Here is an 8,389-nt window from a genome sequence, read left to right on the forward strand (position 1 = left end):
CGAGACAGATTCAGCCTCGAGAGCTTGAGGTTAAAACAGAGAGATATACAAAGCTGGGAGCAGAGACACAAAGATGGGAGCTAAACAAAGAGCATCACAACCTACCCAAAATTGAAAGGAAAACCCTGAGAAGGCACAAGAGATATTTGACCTTGTCCAAACGCCGAAACAGAGTAATACACAAAAATCTAGCTTGATGGAACTGCCCACTTACATAAAGCTACTCATGTGTAAATGTTTGCAGAATAAGGCTCGCGTTGAACAAATCATCGTAATGAAGTTAAACTACCTTTTCAAATCAGAGATCAGTCTTTGAGCAGCCCTCATGAACAACGTTTTGCTTTTCACAACGGGAGTTTCTTCACAATCTTCCTTGCTAAATTTTTAATGTTCCACAGTGTAACACGTAGCAGGAGAGATCTGCTGGCACAGGGATTGGTAGCAGTAGACTCAGGTTGCCGCCAATGCCAATCCAGATGGTGAGCAGGGAACTTGCAGAACTTGGCTCTGTGCAATTCAGTTGCATGGGTTGTTCATTTCTCTGTGCTCCGTTAAGAACCAAATGCTGTGGACGTTTAGTCTGTGGTTGCTTTTCAAATGAAACCAATCCCAAACTCCTGTATAAGTTCAGAACTGAGTACAGAGTCTGTAAAACTGATGTTCTGTTAGATTTGGAAATAAATGCAGTGACAGCCCCTGCTTTCTTTTTTCACCAATAAAACCTTGACTATGTATAGCACTGAACTTTATTAACAGCAGTTATCAAAAATGTAGTCTTGAAGAACACTTTTTCTTGGGCAAGACTTTTTTGTACAGCCAGTCACACGGCAGACCACAGGAAGGAAAAAGGCTGATTTTTAGATCGGTCTTATGTTAAGACTCAAGATGTTACTGAAAAATGGCTGATCAGAAATCTTCCTTATGTCAGACTGGAAAAAAATATATTAGATAATCAGGGTTTCATCCAGCTCTGAAATGTTTTAAAATGGATATATAGTCTAAAGCTCTCTTTTTTTCACGTAATCAAAACTTTCAGAGCTTGAAAATACACTTAAGTATAAAAAAAGGTGTCTAATGCTCAAAAATACTGAGCTCAAAATGATTTCAAATATGTTCCTATGCTCCCTACCTCTGAAAATCACATTTTCTAAAGTGCCTAGATATGGATTTAGGGTGTCTAACTGCATCCACTCAGGCTTGAAAATTTCAGTCTACCTCTACCTGTGCTTCATAATAAATGCATCAGAAAGCTTCAGGCAAGCTATAAAAGTTTTCTCAAAAAAGCAGTGCAGACTTGAGCCATTAGAAGACAAGACACCGACCTAATAAAGCACTTGACTGTATAATTCAGCTCATTCTGGTAGATGGAAAGTAGCATCTGAAGCCCAGCTTTTATCAGACATCTGTAGTAGAAGGAGAAAAATTACCATTAAACACCTCCATATTATGGCAGTTTTGTAATTAACATCTTCCCACCATTCCCCAGCGTTTTCCAAGTCGATGTGCTTGTTGCTCTGAAGCCTGCCTCTCTGCTGTCTCCCCAGCTCCTATGTATAATGTCCTATAGTCCGCCTTGGAAATATGAAATCTTTATCAGGAGTCTCTTAGTGGAAAAGGGTAAGGATAAGGAGATAAGGGGGGAAGAAAAGAAGAAGTTAAATTGTGACAGACCCCAGAGTTCCCAAGGGGACAACGAGCGGAGCTATTGGAGAACACCCCTGCTCTGCCAGCCATATCCACTCTAATCAGATGCAATCTGGCTAGCCAGCTTTGCTCTACCCAGGCCAAGGCCTGGGGCCAAAGAGGCCAATAAATCACTGCAGAACTTCAGGATGAGGAAAAGAAGCAGGATTTAAAGGCCTGTCAGGAGCTGGAGTAGAACTTCTCTGCTGGGGAGGCTCTAACCAGCAGTCAAAGTTTCCCAGTGCACAGGGGGGAAATAAGAAAGTTGTTAGGAATTTACTAAATCTTCAAGGAAAGGCAAAGGTCTAAGCAAGAAGAAATGCAAATATTTATTGTTGTAGGCCTTTGCCTGGAGCACATTTTGATGGATAGAAAGGGTTTGTTTTCAAGAAGCTCTTTTTGTGTTCTCTTCAATTGGCATTCAGTATAGCAGTTTACCGAGGGAAAGGACTGAACGTACACCAAACGCAATTGGGGCTGTCACGCTAACCTTGTTAGGAAGCAGGGCTGTGCCAGGCAGAGAAGTTAAATTTAGGCTCGGAATCAAAGAGGGACTGAAGAGGATCTAAATCATTCTGTATTCCCAAGCAATGAAATATCTTCGAAGGCAGAGCTGGGGTAGAAATCAAAGGCTGCTCATTCTCCGGACAGTCGGTATGAATAACTGCACGGGATAATTGCATTGCTTCTCCATGCTAACCGCAGTACAGCAAAGATTGTGGAATTTATTCCGTCTTTTAAACTGCAGAGAACTATGGAATCAAAAATTAAAATCCTGAGGAAAGAATGAACATTTATTTCCTCCATCAGGAGTGCAGGATCACTCCCACCCCTTAAAGTCATCTCCTGCTGGAACCAGCAACCCTGCCTGAAACCGAAGGATGCTTCTGACGCTGAAAATAAACCTAAGGCATGAAATGAAAAGCAGCAAAAACCACATCCTTGCAGGACTGAACTTGACTGGTGGGGCTTCCTGCCTAAGTGTCACTGTAGATTACTGCACAAAATTGAAATCCTTGCACTATGTCAGGCTCTTGACAGAACTGGTGACCGTAAACTTCAGTTTAGCTCTCAGTGCCCCGCACCTTGTTACTCACGCGTGCCAAAAAGCTACCCTGCTAACCTAAATACTGCAATTTCTCCCAAACATACACGTTGCAGTGCAGCTACAGGATGACTGCAGAAGAGGCGAGAAGATGATAGCCAGGTTCTGCAGAGGAACTGCAGACCGTGGCTCGCTGAACGAATCGAAGCCTCGACTTTGCGGGCTGTTCTGTGCGGGCAATAAATTGTGCCAGCGTCTCCACTGAGACCCGTGCAGGCCAGTGGCATCAAACAACTGGCAGGGTCAACACCCAGCAGAGGAAGAGCTGTGAAACTAATGTTATTGAGGTGAAACTGAAACTGGGACAAGCACCACGCTACCAAATTCAGAAGAAAGCAATGTCAAAGGGAAACGCTCCCTCAGTTGTCTGAAATGATCACAGACTTTTCATCAAAAGACGTGGAGGAAAACCAACATGGAGCAGCCAGAGAAAGCACTGCAGAGAGAGAGTATCACACTGTGTACTAAATGAAATAGGGGGGCAGTGCAAATAATAAAAAAATCCCAAACCAAAATGGTATCTTATGCTGCCTAGATGGTACCTCCTGCTGAAAGGCAGATGGGTTTGCTTTCTTTACATTTCGGCAATATTTACTGCTTTGGTTGTACAAGCAGGGAATGATTGTACCAAAGTAACCCTGATGTTTTTCTGCACATTGGATAAAACAGGCAACAATTTATCATCAATCTGAACAATAACTTCAGTTCTTGCCCCACTGCCAGGAAAAAGGCGGTCGCAGAAATCCCAGACAAAGCACTATTACGCTGTTATTGTTCTTTTTTTCAATAGCATTTTCTCTCAGTTTCAACATTTGTTGCTGCATAAAGTTTTGTGTAAAACCGAAGGACAAGAAGGAAAGTTCCAAAGGACAGAAAATGTGATTCTATCACTAATATGAGCTTGGAAATACCATATCCCTATGGCACAAAATGCTGAACAGCATAAGCCCTCTCTATTGTTTGAAACATTTTAATGGAGAGACTTTACTGAAATAGCCTCCATGTGAGGTATACTCTCTTAGAGCTTGTATAACCACTGTATCGTGTTCTCTGGCCACTCTGACAATAGCGCAGCTGCGTGCCAAGGCCAAATCTGGATCAGATTTGCCAAGCAAGACAGACATGTACAGATCTTGTAATAAATACTGTGTGGGGCTGCTGCTCTAAAAAAAAAAACAAAAAAAAAAAAACCCAAAAAAAGCAGAGAGATGGAGTTTAATTTCATTTTCTGCTCATTTTGCACCAGTATAAATGACTAGATAGCATGCGAGGCTTAAAAGAGTCAAGATAGATGGTTAAATCATTGGACCGGTTCCATTAGTACAAGCTCTGTAGACTTCAGGGGTCTTTTAGTGACTTATGCTCAGGGCAGGAGCCGTAGTTTTTATTAGGTCTACTAGTGCTGGATGCCATTTTTCAGGCCAAACGCCCCGTTACTTGATGTTGGACACTTAACCTCTGCCAAAAAACCACACTGCTGGATTTTATCTCACAAGGCAAAAACACTTCAATATCTTTCGGCAATACTTGTTTGGGACAGAAGGTGAAAGGGCAAGCCAGCAGTTAGTTTACTGTCTAAAGCAATAAAGTCATCAGGCAGGCTGAAGTGGAAGCAATACGTGGTTGCCTTCTTGCTGACAAGATTTCACCATGACTTTTTTCACATTTTCTGTGTAGGCTGAATTTTGAGGAAGGCTTGTACATTGCCAGAACAGACCTGTTTTAAAGCATTTTATTCCTCTCCACCACAACAAAAACCCTCCAAGCTTCCCCCCACAAAAACCTAATAAACCAAAAACACCTGTCAAGAAAACAACTTAAAAAAAAAAAAAAATCTCCAACCCTCAAATCCCCAAATCTAACCCCTTCCTATAGCTTCAAAAGCAATTTCATGGCACTTTTTATTCCCCTGCAACCACCCCCTTAAATTATAGTTCAGACTTCCAGTTTCATTCTCAGAAGTTAGAACCATAACTATTACCTACCTACAAAAAAGAATATTATTGTTCTTGTCCCTTTATAATTCTGCCAAAAACTCAAGAGAATCTGGCTGTGTCCTAAACTTAATCCCACGTTCCCTTTGCCTCAGCGTTCAGAGACAAAACAGTCCTCTGGGACAGCAGAGCCTACAAAAAAAGTATGTCCCTGCCAATGGCCAGCTGTTCCCAATTCTCTCATTTTTCAAAGGGACAATTCTTCAGAAAGCAGCCAAGTTCACATTTGCATTGCCCTCCACTGGTGTAATTATTTATGTCATATTATATTGAACACAACTTTCTCTCAAACCGTGACAGCTTTTTATTATTATTATTATTTGCATGGTGAAAATTAAAAGATTTGATGCAATAGAATATGAAGCCCTTAGAGCTTTCCAGTGCTTTTGTTGGAGTAGTTCACACAGTAATTCTCACTCTCCTTTGAAATAGATTTTGGCTCCTTTTGTGTCAGCTGGTTGAAGATGAGCAACATCTAAAAACCTGAAAATTCACAAATGCCTGCCAGATTGAAGGAGTGAGATGATAGGATACCTTGTCATTGGTAGCTTGATAAAATGGTTATGAGAGCTCCATTCTTATTTAATATACATCTGCCTTTACAGCTGCATCAATATCCTTTAATGTACACCCCGTGAATTCATGGCAAGAGGAGCCCAAGAAGATCCCACACCCCTCTGAGGAAAAGTAAACACTTGAAAACCAAAGAAAATCATTTAAGCTGAAACTTTAACAGATAACCCCTTCCATATAAAAACCAGGGGTTTAGAGCTTGAATAAAATGTTCAGAAATAAGGTGAGACTGAAAAGATAAAAAGAACCTTTGGAAGTCACGTTCTTTTCTGTTTACAGGCTATTGCCTCTTGCCTTGGAAGGAGGTCCAGGCATAGGACAGGTGCAGCTGACAACTGAGGGAATGCTTTGTGCAAGTCCATTACTCTGCTGAACAGCAATTTTTGCCTTTAGCTTGGATCCGGACAATTTTTCCAGGGCATGGTTCACGTAAAATAAGCCTGGAATGTTAAATTTCATGTTTCCTAGGTGGATTCCTGACATGGGTGCTGACAAAAACCCTAAAGCTGTGGGCAAACCTGGTGCCCTGTGGCATGACACTCCAAACCTCTCACGTCTGTGGAGAGCAACCACTGGGGAACTCCCTCAGAGAAAAGAACCTAAAGCTTCCAGCAGACGTTTTTCTCTCACCATATGTCATCCATACATCAAGAGGATGTCACTGACAACACGAGTAGATTCACCACATCAAATATTGCCTGGCAAAACCAACGACCCCTGAGGCAGCACCCAAGTCAGCGAGCAGGCAGGTTGGAGGAGCAGGAGAAGGGATGTTGCAGGTACAGCAGGAGGTTGCACCCCAAGGGAGACATCTGAGCAAGGGGCTGGCTCGCTGCTCCCTGTGGAACCAGCAGCAGCAGCAGCAGCAGGGAGCTCTGCCTGCCTGCCACGGGGGTAGGATTCCACCACTCAGCTAATTAGCAGCATCTCATCTCTCGAAGGGAAAAACACCCCTTGCTCTTGCTGAGCTTCTGCCAAGCTCCTGCTGTCACACTTTTCTCCTGATTTGAAAAAGAAAACTACAGTTCTGACAGCCCTTGTTTGAAATTTGCTAGCCCCTGTTCTAATCAGACAAAACTTTAAATCACAGCCACCTTGATTTCAGAAAAGTTTAGCTTGGAGGACAACTTTCTATCTCCGTTTTGTATTGGCTTATTCATGCGACTGTAATGTACAGCCCTACCTTGGACAATAATTCTCCTGTTTCCTACACACTGGCAGACCACATGCAGACTCTCGCCCCTGATCATTTTATAGTGGTCACAGCAGGACTTTAAAGAGGATATATTTTACTACACAGATGAGCAATCACTTTCAGGCCCCTCGGCAGTATTTTCCTACCCACTGTGCTTCAATTCACAATTTGATGCCATTCAAAAATAGCAGTCTCTTGTCTGTGTATGATACCGCAGCCTGTCTTGGGGTAAATGCTTCATCTGAAATCATCACCACCTAATGGTGTATCCTTTTCCCTGTACTGCAATTTAAAAGAACGTTACAAAGAATATTTTGCAGAGCTGAGTATATTACTAGCTGAGTATGTCCCTCACTTCTCATCTCCTGATCTTTAATATATTTTGGATTTTGCTCCTGGCTGTCCTGTAAAAATTTGTGTGTAACATGAATCGACTACCTAAGGCTAATGATGGCGCTGCTTAAAGTGGGTTGTCTGTTCTGTTGGCTGAGGTCTGGTTTTTTTCCACTATTTTTAGAAATATATTCTGCCTTGCACTGCAAAATAAACGAAACAAATGGAACAAATGACTATGTGGGGATTGATGGTGAGGACAGTGGGGTTATTTTCATCTTTGTCACTGACCTTTCCCTAAAGTTTGAGAGTTTCCCTTAACTTACACGAATCTGACCCACTTGTAAAGTAGCCATAATACCTCTCACTGATGGCACAAGGTAAGGTAAATTTGGGGCCTGGCTACAATTGGTCTTTCAACATTTGTGTGCCTTTCACGGTATAATTTTTTTTTTTTTTTTTTTTTTTTTTTTTTTTTTTTTTTTTTTTGTCCTATGTGCCTTATTTTGACTAAAGAAAATTAATTAAGTCTGGGTAAGTGTCAAGGGAAGCTCTCCTTTGTGTAACATTGCACTGTTGATTACCTCAAAGAGCTTGGGAGAATGTAGAATCATTGCTGACCTATAAAAGATCAGGAAGGAACCGGGTTTCCTTTCTCTGTCAGGCTGTTGCCTGTCTCTCCATGTCTAGGACAGTCTGGCCTTTAATTGAGTGGTCAGGGCAAGTTAAAATCCTCCACCAACAGACCCTAGACAAGAGTAAAGTGTTATTATTCATTTTAAGAGGAACACATTTAAGATAATTTAAGTCATGTTTAAGGTCATCTGAGGAGTCAAGCCCATTTTTATCGGGGAATTATTATCTGTCAGTTTCTCTGGTTAGCAGAAGGTTGGTTTCAAGAGCTGCTCCCTGATTCTTCCTGACTTTTATCTAGGTCATCATGATACGTGCAAATATTCCCCTGAATTTAATCTAGTTACTCTCATGTAGTTTTAGGACCTCTTTCGGCAGCTTGACAGTGAAAATATTTAGCTCTATGCTTTATGTTTTTGTCTGCTGACATTCTAATATTTCACTGCTACCACCAAAAATTTAAGGATTCTGTGTCCTGGAGCAGAACCACACAGAGAAGATAGCTATAGTGATAGAGCACATCTGGTTAGAGAAGAACATTTGTTCTTGATCTTTCTCAAAAAAAAAAAAAAAGAAAAAGAAGAAGAAAAAAAAAATTGGTAGGTACATAAAGATAGCTCCAGTGTCTTAATTTGCTCGGCTCACTGCCTATGGATAAATGTCTTCAGAATAAATACTACTCCAGCTGTTTCAGGGTAAATTGACCTCTGTGACCGGCACTATTTTTGTTAAGTCTACTTAATAAAAGATAATTTCCACAGGTAAAGTACAGACCCATTACAGTATAATGTTTGCATTCATGAGTTTGGGGGAGGGTGTCTCTTGCTAGTTAGCCAGCATTAGCTGCTAAGATGTTAACTTCAGGATTATAAA

Source organism: Hirundo rustica, chromosome 5, assembly GCF_015227805.2.
Source record: "Hirundo rustica isolate bHirRus1 chromosome 5, bHirRus1.pri.v3, whole genome shotgun sequence".
Lineage (NCBI taxonomy): Eukaryota > Metazoa > Chordata > Aves > Passeriformes > Hirundinidae > Hirundo > Hirundo rustica.